This window comes from Hyla sarda, unplaced genomic scaffold (assembly GCF_029499605.1).
Source record: "Hyla sarda isolate aHylSar1 unplaced genomic scaffold, aHylSar1.hap1 scaffold_314, whole genome shotgun sequence".
Lineage (NCBI taxonomy): Eukaryota > Metazoa > Chordata > Amphibia > Anura > Hylidae > Hyla > Hyla sarda.
The window spans coordinates 172,608-185,456 of record NW_026609869.1 but is presented as its reverse complement, the minus strand read 5'-3'; the positions used below and the strand labels follow the sequence as shown (position 1 = coordinate 185,456).

Sequence of the window (12,849 nt, the reverse complement as noted above, 5' to 3'; positions counted from 1 at the left end):
GAGGAACACCAGCTATTTCTGCGAGGTCTCTGGTTTTAAGCTAAACACAGATAAATGTGACTGTTTTTATATTGGCTCCTGGGATTCATCCATCACCCCAGGAGTCACAATGCAACAGGATCAAATTAAAGTTTTAGGTATTGTTTTTAACCAGGTCAATGATGGGAGCCCTAACTGGGATTCAGCTATAGCTAAGATGGAGAAGAAGATTTTAATGTGGAATCTTAGAAACCTTACCATGGAGGGGAAGATTTTAATAATAAAGATGGTTTTACTCCCTATTATGCTATACATTGCCATGGTATTTCCTCCATCTATTTTATACATAAAAAAAGTAACTAGAATTGTTTTTACTTTTTTATGGGGTTCAAAAATGGAGAAATTAAAGCGTGATTTTATGTACAAAAGTAAAGATAATGGCGGGAAAGATGTTCCTAACCTTTTTACTTTCTTTTACATAAAGTATTTCTGTTTCTGTTTTAAAATTATTAAATCCGATGGCATTTTTAGCTGCTTTTTAAGGTACGCTGCGGGCATGGTTTTTAAAAGATGGTTGCGCATCCCTCTGAATGCTCCGGTGCTTCTGTGTCCCCCAAAACATTATGTGGTGTTGGAAAAGACAGTCAGGCTCCTAGGTCTCCAAGATTTGGAGCCTGACATACTGGGGGACCAGAGAAAGGTATCAAAGGTCCTCAGGTGGAGTTAGGTTACCCTGGCAGTGTCCAATTTCACACAGGCAAGATCCAAAAAGGTATGGCGGAACGTGTACGGGAAGTTTCTGGCGAATGTACACAGGGATCTTGCCTGGGCAATCGTCCACCAGTGCCTCCCTACTCGTGAGTTCCAGCACAGGCGAGGACTGGTGGCGAGAGCCAAGTGCCCGAGAGATGGCTGCGGAGTGGACGAAACGGTGCTGCACATATTTTGGAACTGCCCTTTTGCACGGGAGCTTTGGAGGAAGGTAGGCCCACTTTTGAAGTGGGCCTGCGGCCTAAAAGATTTTAATCACGAATGTGTCTTTTACGGTCTTTTTAACTGCCCCAATTTTAAACAGCAGATGATCTGCTGGATGATTATTAATTGTTTTAAAAATGCCATCTGGAAAGTTAGGAACATCTTACTTTTTAAACATGATTTTATTGATGTTAAAAACTGTATAAAGCTGGCCCTGAGTGAGATGTACATCTATTACCTAAGAGACAAGAAACAGTTGGGGGCCAGCGAGGCAGCATCCATGTGGTGTCTGCCTCTATGGAACGAAATAACAATATAATCAGTTTTTATGACATTTGTATAATGTTTTATCCTGCCATTTTTATTTTTTCTCCTTTTATTACTGGTTTTATTATTTGTATTTTAAAACTTTTGTGAACCTTTTATTATTTAGCATTTTAAATTTTGTATGGTTTCTTATTTATTGAATAAAATTTAGTTGAAACCTTATCTGTTCTTATCAGTTTAATATCTGATACGTCCCCTATCTGGGGACCATATATTAAATGGATTTTTGAGAACGGGGGCCGATTTCGAAGCTTGCTTCCGTCGCCCTATGCATTGACCCGATATGGCAGTATCTTCGGGTACAGTGCACCACCCCCTTACAGGGTTAAAAAGAAAGATTCCTACTTTCATTGCTACCTGCTTGCTGGCTAGCCAGCTAGCCAGCCCTGTGGGCCTTGCTGCTGCTGCAGCCAAAAAACAAAAGGTGGTGCTGCTGCTGCTTCTGCTGCTTCTGCTTCTGCTTGTGTCTGGCCGCTGTTGGAGCGTCCAGGCACAGGACTTCTGCTGCTGCTGACTAAATGGCCTCCTTAATTGGATCATTTGAGTAGCCAGCACACCTGTGCAGGTAGGGCATGACATGATAGGCAGCTGCCTTGATAGCGGGTGGGTGCTGAATGTTCCTAATTGACAAAATAAGATTAATGCTTATGAAGAAATATAAAATCTCATCCCTTCCCCAATATCGCGCCACACCCCTACCCCTTAATTCCCTGGTTGAACTTGATGGACATATGTCTTTTTTCGACCGTACTAACTATGTAACTATGTAACATAACATGGGGGGGGGGGGGGGTCTCCTGGCTGTTCACACAGGTGTGTCATTGCTGTACATTGACCATGCATTGCTTCTGTGGTATTGCAAAGGCAAAGACAAATGCTTCCAGCCATCCATTGCACTAATGGATTGGTCATCAGCTGGCTGTCTATGTCCCGCATCAATATAGACCAAAGTACAGAGGGTTAGGCTATGCTATTGTGCACCTACCTGATGCATCAGAAGGTGCGAGGCCCTTGCTAAATTCTGTGCACAGACTTTGAGATCTATACTTTAGACTGTATCTAAACCTGCTCCAACATGGACTGACATTCTGGCCTACTTTCAGCCGATGCGACTTGTCTGTCGCTGAACAGTCGCTTTTTATGTATTCAGCACCTATGTATAATGTTGTAAAAATGCTCTAGAAGCTAAAGTCGCAGAAATGTCACACATATTTGGCCTGCAACTTTCTGTGCGACAAATTCAGACAGGAAAAATCAGTATAAATCCTTAGAAAATTATCCCCCAGTGTCTCCATCTGCTGGCGGTATTGAATAAGCATTGCTGCACTGATGGGGTATGCATTAGACGAAAAAAAAGAAGAAAAAGAAGAATAATACGCCCAGAAAAGAGGCGAAAAGGAGAAAAACGTAAAAAAACGTGAAAAAAAAGTAAGAGGAAGAGAAGGGAAAAAAAGGTGGAAATGGGTTTAAAAGTGATTTCGGCGGAGAAATATATATATATATATATATATATATATATATATATATATATATATATATATATATATATACGCGCACACACACACATATATATAAACGTATTCTCCGTTGAGATATTGCAGCCGCTGCTGTGTCCAGGCCCAGGAGCCTTAGCACTGTGCTGTGATGTCACTCAATACCACTGACATCACTAGGTGTAAACAACATCTCTCCTTTGCTGTGTATGTGACTATGGAGCTGTTTGGTGATGTCGTCTATTATGGCCTTCATAGAAGCAACAGGAGATTGTTGCATCCATCTAGAACCCTCAGAACTACAGTGCTATGATGTCACTCACTTCCACAGGCCTTGCAGAGTGTAAACAACAACAACCCAGCTTTGTTGTGTATGTAACCATAGGGATTTGTGATGTCACCTAGAACCTTCACAGCAGCGACAGCTTTATGAGGAGCATCAGCACTGCTCTGCCTGAGCAGAACCATCACCGCCATAGGTTGTCAAATAACCCGGGTTTAACCCACACAGGTAAGTCCAATGGGGTGCAGGCATGTCCTCTATGCTTACAGCTTCCCGTGGGTGTTGGTTTGATACCGTTTGGGGACAGCCAAGGAGGCATCTGCAGGCAACAAAGGTAGGTGTGTGCTTGTGTGTGTGTTTCCTATGCAGATCCTAAGCCCAGTGTCACATGCAAGTAGGAGGAGTAAGAAGGGTTCCTGGCAAATCCGGGTTATGGATTGCATTTAAAAAGGCCCCGTGGGAGTGCAATGGGCCCCTGTCTTGCTGCTTAGCAATAATGGTATGGGTTTAGGTTCTGCTGTGTGTACTGGTGGTTGACTGCCCCCCAGCCCAGAGTGTGCATGGAAAATTGTCTGGCAGCCTCCCTGACAGCAAGCAGTGATAGTGCCCATGAAGGGCACCTTGTTGGGCCCGCCCCTTTCACGGTTATCGCTTCTCGGCCTTTTGGCTAAGATCAAGTGTAGTATCTGCATTTGGTCTGGTCGGAAGGTGTCTGTGGTACCCCGCTTCTCGGCCTTGGGGGATTGTCTCTCCTTACGGAGGGACTTCACCCCCTTGCTGCTATTGGGGAGCGGGCTTAGTCCACAGACAACGGGTTGCGATCCCCCTGTCTCTGGGACCTTGTGTCTCAGAAGGCATTTTCGGTACGTTGAGCGTTACCTGTAGCTTCGGAAGCACCTAGGGTACCCCCGACCTCTGCCTTGGGTAAGGGTTCCGCTTTTATAGCGGGATTCCGAGCCCCTGCTGCTATTGGGGAAGGGGCTTAGTCCCTGGGTGTGGAAGATGCCGTTCTCCTGGGCTTTCCCCTCTGGGGAAATGTCGATGCGAAATACCATCCGCATAGAGGTGTCGGAGAGCCATCGTCAGTTGAAGAACCTCCGCTTCATTGCGGAGGTGATTCTTCTTGACTACTTCCGCCTCAATAGGGAGGACATCCTGTGTCTAAATGACCAGGAAAGCCGTGGCCTGTATACCGTCACCTTCACGGCCACGGCTTGTTGCGATAACATCTATGCAACCTTGTCTGGTGCGGACCAGAGGGACGATCGACTCGACGGTCTTTCGTTCCAGTTCCTCTATGGTGAGGAACATATACCGTTGGTGGTGGCTATGCACAGCCCTCATGTGACCACGGAGGATATAGCCACTTTTCTTCGGCGATACTGCGAAGAGGTGCGATTCGCAAACAAAATCTTGAACTCCGTGCGGTTCTGGAACGGCAAGAGGAAGTTCTGGGTCAAGCTCCGTAAGGATCCCGGTGGTATTGGGGGTCTTTGCCATCCGCCCCCAAATTTTGCCATCGGGAGAGTTCGGGGCTTCCTGTTCTATCCTCAAATGCCTATGTATTGCCGAAATTGCTTGAGGTTTGGCCACACCCAGGAGACCTGTGGCGCGGAGCGTGTGATTCGCTGCAATAGGTGTGGCCAAGAAGGTCACATAGCCTCAAGATGTAGCCATACGATAAGGTGCAACCTCTGCGGAGAGGAAAATCACGATTTTAATTCCTGTCCCCATAAAGCAAAAACTACGATGGGTGGGTCAAGGCTGGGCCCACCCAAAGAGGGGACAGGACAAAAGACGTCCTTTTTTAAGATGCCCAAACCCCAGATGGCAGGTACTGATGGGTCCAGGCCCAAGACCTCTGGTGCTCCATCGGGGGGCCCACCGGTGGTAGTGCTAGGGGGAGGCCATGGGGATTCCACGAAGCCCGGGCGGGTGATCGAGTTTACTGCCCGGGAAATTGAAAGACGTCGATCGACTTCCTACCTGGCTCAAGAGCCCGCCGAAACTTCTGAAGGGGGCTCACCTGTGGCGGGTGGCAGCCGACGGGCCTCGGTGGGGGCAGAGGTGGACCCAAAATTGCAGCATAAGCCAGGTACTGGCTTGGCCCAGGGTCGCCCTGCTCCGGACGAAGAGGCCCCGGTGAAAGCCCGCCGGAAGGGGAGCCAGGTGGCCAGGTCTGAGCCTGGTCCTGTTACTCCGCCTATACAGGACAGGGCCAAGAAGACAAGTGGCGCCAAACCAGGGTTTGCTGCCCCGCCAGCAGTGGACCCGGTGGGTAAAACTGGCCATCGTCGATCGATGGGGAAGTTGGAGCAACAGTCCTCAGCAACGCTTGCTGGGGAACAAGCGATGAAAACTTCCCAAGGTAGCGGCAAAGGTTCCGGAAAAGAGGCCTCACAGGCCCCTGTGCAGCAGTTCCAGTCGTCAAAAGATGAAAGAAGACGCAGATCCATCAGCCGGGGGCCAGAGATTACATCGAGTGAGAGCAACACAGAGGATATGGATAGCAGTGTGACATTTAAAAGACAAAGAGAAGAAGAAGAGGAAGACATTCAAAGGAAAGCGGCGTGCCGTAGTTCGGACGAGAGCGAGCTCATGGTCGGGGCATCATCGATCTCAAGCTCCGACCCTCAGAACATCAAGGAGCTGATGACCCCGCAGGCGGGGGATGACGGTACGCAGCTTATTATTGACTTTGGTTCTCCAAGCACGGACTCTCCATAAACTATGCCTATCCCTGTAAAAATTGCCTCACTCAATGTGAGGTCCTTAAAGAGCCCTGATCGCAGGGCTGCTTTATTTTCTTATCTAGAGACATGTGACTTTGACCTTTGCCTGCTACAAGAATGTGGAATCCCTAGTAAAATGGACTATAAAGACTTAAAAGAAGACTGGAAGCTGGGCCCATCCATATGGTCCGGTGCAAATGACTGTCGTTCTGTGGGTGTTGGGCTGCTCTGCCGAGGCCAGTCCTTTTTCTATTCATACAGTAACTGAGATTGTGCCTGGCAGAGCTCTTTTAATTCATCTATATTTTAATGGACTTTTAATTCGTGTTTTAAATGTGTATGCCCCTCCTGATAAACAGGAGCGGGCAGAACTATTTGAAATTTTACCACTGTTTTGTGTTGGGTCTTCCCCCCTGCTGGTGGGAGGTGATTTTAACTGCATACGTGATGGGGAACACCGGCAGGGTGGGGATATTAATCGTAAAGACCGCACTTCTTACCTGCTTAAAAATGTTATTGATGATTTTAATTTGAAAGATTGCTGGAAGGATCTCTTGCCGGAGGACCCGGGCGCCACATGGTCCAATGGAAGAGTGAGCTCCAGAATCGATTTTATTTTTTCCTCTAGAGCTTTTAAACCCCTGAAATGCACGCTCGAGCAGAATATCTTCTCTGATCATAAGCTCCTCTTGGTGGGCCTGGAGCTAGAGGGGGAGCAAAAAGCAAAAAGGGGCCTCTGGAGATTAAACACCACACTCCTAGAGGACCCTGAGATAAAAGAGGAGTTTGTGCGGACCTACCAATGCTGGCAATCACAAAGAAAACCCCACGAGCCTATGCTGCACTGGTGGGAGGGCACCAAATCTAAAATCAGATTTTTTTTTATCAAAGCAGGTAAGAAGAAGGCAAAAATGGAAAAACAGTGGTTTTATGTTCTTAACATGCGTTTAAATGTACTTTTTAAATTGAAAGAAGCTGGTATGGATGTAGAAAATGATATTTTAAACCTTAAAACTGAAATAAAACATGCCATAGAAAAGAAAGGGAAACAAATCATTTTTAACTCACATGTGCAGCACCTGGAGGAGGGCGAGAAATGTTCCCGTTTCTTTTTTAAAAAAGTGATGAATAGGAGGGATATCATCCAAAACCTTGAGGGTGAATCCACTCCAAAAGGCATGTTAGATGCAGTTTTTAACTTCTACCAGCTTCTTTTTAATAAGAAAGATCTTAATCCATCCTTTTTAGAACATGTTCTTAATTCCCTTGATTTTAAGCTAGATGTTTTAGACCAGGAGGTTTTATCCCGTGATCTTAACTTAGATGAACTTTTATTTGTTTTTAAAAGTTTTTCTAGTGGGAAGGCCCCTGGGGAAGATGGTTTACCCATCGAATTTTATTTAGCTTTTTGGGATATTTTAAAGGATGATATGGTTTTATTGTATAAAGAAACTTTTATTGTTAATGAACTTCCCCCTTCCTGGAGGAGGGGGATTGTATCATTACTTTTTAAAAAGGGTGAAAAGGATATGCTAAAAAATTGGCGCCCCATCACACTTTTAAATGTCGATTATAAAGTTTTAGCCAAGTTATTAGCTGTCCGTTTTAAACCTTTTATTCATAAATTAATTCACCCAAATCAGGTTTGTGGGGTACCTGGAAGGTCTATAGCTGAATCCCTAAATATTTTAAGAGATGTTTTATGGTATTTTAAGGATAGAAATCAAACTGTAGCAATTTTATCCTTAGACTTTGAAAAAGCCTTTGATAGGGTCTCCCATGAATACCTGTTTTTAGTTCTTAAAAAGATGGCAGTGCCTGAAACGATTTTAAGCCGAATCATGCTTTTATACCGATCCTGTTTTAGTCAAGTCTCTGTTAATGGCTTTTTAACCAGCGGTGTTCCTCTTTTATCAGGTGTCAAACAGGGCTGCCCCCTGTCCCCACTCCTTTTTATTTGCGCAATCGAACCACTGATGGCCCTCCTCAGAAAAGACCGGGTAGTAAGAGGCGTACCGATACCTGGTGGAGGAGGGACCCATCTAAAGGTGTTGGGGTACATGGATGATGTCACCATACTGTGCCCGGACTCTCCATCCATGAGGGGGGCATTGAGGAACACCAGCTATTTCTGCGAGGTCTCTGGTTTTAAGCTAAACACAGATAAATGTGACTGTTTTTATATTGGCTCCTGGGATTCATCCATCACCCCAGGAGTCACAATGCAACAGGATCAAATTAAAGTTTTAGGTATTGTTTTTAACCAGGTCAATGATGGGAGCCCTAACTGGGATTCAGCTATAGCTAAGATGGAGAAGAAGATTTTAATGTGGAATCTTAGAAACCTTACCATGGAGGGGAAGATTTTAATAATAAAGATGGTTTTACTCCCTATTATGCTATACATTGCCATGGTATTTCCTCCATCTATTTTATACATAAAAAAAGTAACTAGAATTGTTTTTACTTTTTTATGGGGTTCAAAAATGGAGAAATTAAAGCGTGATTTTATGTACAAAAGTAAAGATAATGGCGGGAAAGATGTTCCTAACCTTTTTACTTTCTTTTACATAAAGTATTTCTGTTTCTGTTTTAAAATTATTAAATCCGATGGCATTTTTAGCTGCTTTTTAAGGTACGCTGCGGGCATGGTTTTTAAAAGATGGTTGCGCATCCCTCTGAACGCTCCGGTGCTTCTGTGTCCCCCAAAACATTATGTGGTGTTGGAAAAGACAGTCAGGCTCCTAGGTCTCCAAGATTTGGAGCCTGACATACTGGGGGACCAGAGAAAGGTATCAAAGGTCCTCAGGTGGAGTGAGGTTACCCTGGCAGTGTCCAATTTCACACAGGCAAGATCCAAAAAGGTATGGCGGAACGTGTACGGGAAGTTTCTGGCGAATGTACACAGGGATCTTGCCTGGGCAATCGTCCACCAGTGCCTCCCTACTCGTGAGTTCCAGCACAGGCGAGGACTGGTGGCGAGAGCCAAGTGCCCGAGAGATGGCTGCGGAGTGGACGAAACGGTGCTGCACATATTTTGGAACTGCCCTTTTGCACGGGAGCTTTGGAGGAAGGTAGGCCCACTTTTGAAGTGGGCCTGCGGCCTAAAAGATTTTAATCACGAATGTGTCTTTTACGGTCTTTTTAACTGCCCCAATTTTAAACAGCAGATGATCTGCTGGATGATTATTAATTGTTTTAAAAATGCCATCTGGAAAGTTAGGAACATCTTACTTTTTAAACATGATTTTATTGATGTTAAAAACTGTATAAAGCTGGCCCTGAGTGAGATGTACATCTATTACCTAAGAGACAAGAAACAGTTGGGGGCCAGCGAGGCAGCATCCATGTGGTGTCTGCCTCTATGGAACGAAATAACAATATAATCAGTTTTTATGACATTTGTATAATGTTTTATCCTGCCATTTTTATTTTTTCTCCTTTTATTACTGGTTTTAATATTTGTATTTTAAAACTTTTGTGAACCTTTTATTATTTAGCATTTTAAATTTTGTATGGTTTCTTATTTATTGAATAAAATTTAGTTGAAACCTTATCTGTTCTTATCAGTTTAATATCTGATACGTCCCCTATCTGGGGACCATATATTAAATGGATTTTTGAGAACGGGGGCCGATTTCGAAGCTTGCTTCCGTCGCCCTATGCATTGACCCGATATGGCAGTATCTTCGGGTACAGTGCACCACCCCCTTACAGGGTTAAAAAGAAAGATTCCTACTTTCATTGCTACCTGCTTGCTGGCTAGCCAGCTAGCCAGCCCTGTGGGCCTTGCTGCTGCTGCAGCCAAAAAACAAAAGGTGGTGCTGCTGCTGCTTCTGCTGCTTCTGCTTCTGCTTGTGTCTGGCCGCTGTTGGAGCGTCCAGGCACAGGACTTCTGCTGCTGCTGACTAAATGGCCTCCTTAATTGGATCATTTGAGTAGCCAGCACACCTGTGCAGGTAGGGCATGACATGATAGGCAGCTGCCTTGATAGCGGGTGGGTGCTGAATGTTCCTAATTGACAAAATAAGATTAATGCTTATGAAGAAATATAAAATCTCATCCCTTCCCCAATATCGCGCCACACCCCTACCCCTTAATTCCCTGGTTGAACTTGATGGACATATGTCTTTTTTCGACCGTACTAACTATGTAACTATGTAACATAACATGGGGGGGGTCTCCTGGCTGTTCACACAGGTGTGTCATTGCTGTACATTGACCATGCATTGCTTCTGTGGTATTGCAAAGGCAAAGACAAATGCTTCCAGCCATCCATTGCACTAATGGATTGGTCATCAGCTGGCTGTCTATGTCCCGCATCAATATAGACCAAAGTACAGAGGGTTAGGCTATGCTATTGTGCACCTACCTGATGCATCAGAAGGTGCGAGGCCCTTGCTAAATTCTGTGCACAGACTTTGAGATCTATACTTTAGACTGTATCTAAACCTGCTCCAACATGGACTGACATTCTGGCCTACTTTCAGCCGATGCGACTTGTCTGTCGCTGAACAGTCGCTTTTTATGTATTCAGCACCTATGTATAATGTTGTAAAAATGCTCTAGAAGCTAAAGTCGCAGAAATGTCACACATATTTGGCCTGCAACTTTCTGTGCGACAAATTCAGACAGGAAAAATCAGTATAAATCCTTAGAAAATTATCCCCCAGTGTCTCCATCTGCTGGCGGTATTGAATAAGCATTGCTGCACTGATGGGGTATGCATTAGACGAAAAAAAAGAAGAAAAAGAAGAATAATACGCCCAGAAAAGAGGCGAAAAGGAGAAAAACGTAAAAAAACGTGAAAAAAAAGTAAGAGGAAGAGAAGGGAAAAAAAGGTGGAAATGGGTTTAAAAGTGATTTCGGCGGAGAAATATATATATATATATATATATATATATATATATATATATATACGCGCACACACACACATATATATAAACGTATTCTCCGTTGAGATATTGCAGCCGCTGCTGTGTCCAGGCCCAGGAGCCTTAGCACTGTGCTGTGATGTCACTCAATACCACTGACATCACTAGGTGTAAACAACATCTCTCCTTTGCTGTGTATGTGACTATGGAGCTGTTTGGTGATGTCGTCTATTATGGCCTTCATAGAAGCAACAGGAGATTGTTGCATCCATCTAGAACCCTCAGAACTACAGTGCTATGATGTCACTCACTTCCACAGGCCTTGCAGAGTGTAAACAACAACAACCCAGCTTTGTTGTGTATGTAACCATAGGGATTTGTGATGTCACCTAGAACCTTCACAGCAGCGACAGCTTTATGAGGAGCATCAGCACTGCTCTGCCTGAGCAGAACCATCACCGCCATAGGTTGTCAAATAACCCGGGTTTAACCCACACAGGTAAGTCCAATGGGGTGCAGGCATGTCCTCTATGCTTACAGCTTCCCGTGGGTGTTGGTTTGATACCGTTTGGGGACAGCCAAGGAGGCATCTGCAGGCAACAAAGGTAGGTGTGTGCTTGTGTGTGTGTTTCCTATGCAGATCCTAAGCCCAGTGTCACATGCAAGTAGGAGGAGTAAGAAGGGTTCCTGGCAAATCCGGGTTATGGATTGCATTTAAAAAGGCCCCGTGGGAGTGCAATGGGCCCCTGTCTTGCTGCTTAGCAATAATGGTATGGGTTTAGGTTCTGCTGTGTGTACTGGTGGTTGACTGCCCCCCAGCCCAGAGTGTGCATGGAAAATTGTCTGGCAGCCTCCCTGACAGCAAGCAGTGATAGTGCCCATGAAGGGCACCTTGTTGGGCCCGCCCCTTTCACGGTTATCGCTTCTCGGCCTTTTGGCTAAGATCAAGTGTAGTATCTGCATTTGGTCTGGTCGGAAGGTGTCTGTGGTACCCCGCTTCTCGGCCTTGGGGGATTGTCTCTCCTTACGGAGGGACTTCACCCCCTTGCTGCTATTGGGGAGCGGGCTTAGTCCACAGACAACGGGTTGCGATCCCCCTGTCTCTGGGACCTTGTGTCTCAGAAGGCATTTTCGGTACGTTGAGCGTTACCTGTAGCTTCGGAAGCACCTAGGGTACCCCCGACCTCTGCCTTGGGTAAGGGTTCCGCTTTTATAGCGGGATTCCGAGCCCCTGCTGCTATTGGGGAAGGGGCTTAGTCCCTGGGTGTGGAAGATGCCGTTCTCCTGGGCTTTCCCCTCTGGGGAAATGTCGATGCGAAATACCATCCGCATAGAGGTGTCGGAGAGCCATCGTCAGTTGAAGAACCTCCGCTTCATTGCGGAGGTGATTCTTCTTGACTACTTCCGCCTCAATAGGGAGGACATCCTGTGTCTAAATGACCAGGAAAGCCGTGGCCTGTATACCGTCACCTTCACGGCCACGGCTTGTTGCGATAACATCTATGCAACCTTGTCTGGTGCGGACCAGAGGGACGATCGACTCGACGGTCTTTCGTTCCAGTTCCTCTATGGTGAGGAACATATACCGTTGGTGGTGGCTATGCACAGCCCTCATGTGACCACGGAGGATATAGCCACTTTTCTTCGGCGATACTGCGAAGAGGTGCGATTCGCAAACAAAATCTTGAACTCCGTGCGGTTCTGGAACGGCAAGAGGAAGTTCTGGGTCAAGCTCCGTAAGGATCCCGGTGGTATTGGGGGTCTTTGCCATCCGCCCCCAAATTTTGCCATCGGGAGAGTTCGGGGCTTCCTGTTCTATCCTCAAATGCCTATGTATTGCCGAAATTGCTTGAGGTTTGGCCACACCCAGGAGACCTGTGGCGCGGAGCGTGTGATTCGCTGCAATAGGTGTGGCCAAGAAGGTCACATAGCCTCAAGATGTAGCCATACGATAAGGTGCAACCTCTGCGGAGAGGAAAATCACGATTTTAATTCCTGTCCCCATAAAGCAAAAACTACGATGGGTGGGTCAAGGCTGGGCCCACCCAAAGAGGGGACAGGACAAAAGACGTCCTTTTTTAAGATGCCCAAACCCCAGATGGCAGGTACTGATGGGTCCAGGCCCAAGACCTCTGGTGCTCCATCGGGGGGCCCACCGGTGGTAGTGCTAGGGGGAGGCCATGGGG

The 12,849-nt window shown here is 46.0% G+C and overlaps 2 non-coding genes and 2 pseudogenes across 2 annotated transcripts; all 4 read left to right on the top strand.

The window, feature by feature from the left end:
- The first annotated feature begins 1,402 nt into the window (after positions 1-1,402).
- On the top strand, positions 1,403-1,596 carry LOC130328826 (U2 spliceosomal RNA). Its single transcript, XR_008872689.1, has one exon. It is a non-coding gene; the product is annotated as a U2 spliceosomal RNA (small nuclear RNA).
- Positions 1,597-3,704: 2,108 nt separating this feature from the next.
- LOC130328840 (U2 spliceosomal RNA) lies at positions 3,705-3,922 on the top strand (annotated as a pseudogene).
- Positions 3,923-9,304: 5,382 nt separating this feature from the next.
- Positions 9,305-9,498, top strand: LOC130328825 (U2 spliceosomal RNA). Its single transcript, XR_008872688.1, has one exon. It is a non-coding gene; the product is annotated as a U2 spliceosomal RNA (small nuclear RNA).
- Positions 9,499-11,581: 2,083 nt separating this feature from the next.
- Positions 11,582-11,799, top strand: LOC130328839 (U2 spliceosomal RNA; annotated as a pseudogene).
- The last annotated feature ends 1,050 nt before the right edge of the window (positions 11,800-12,849 follow it).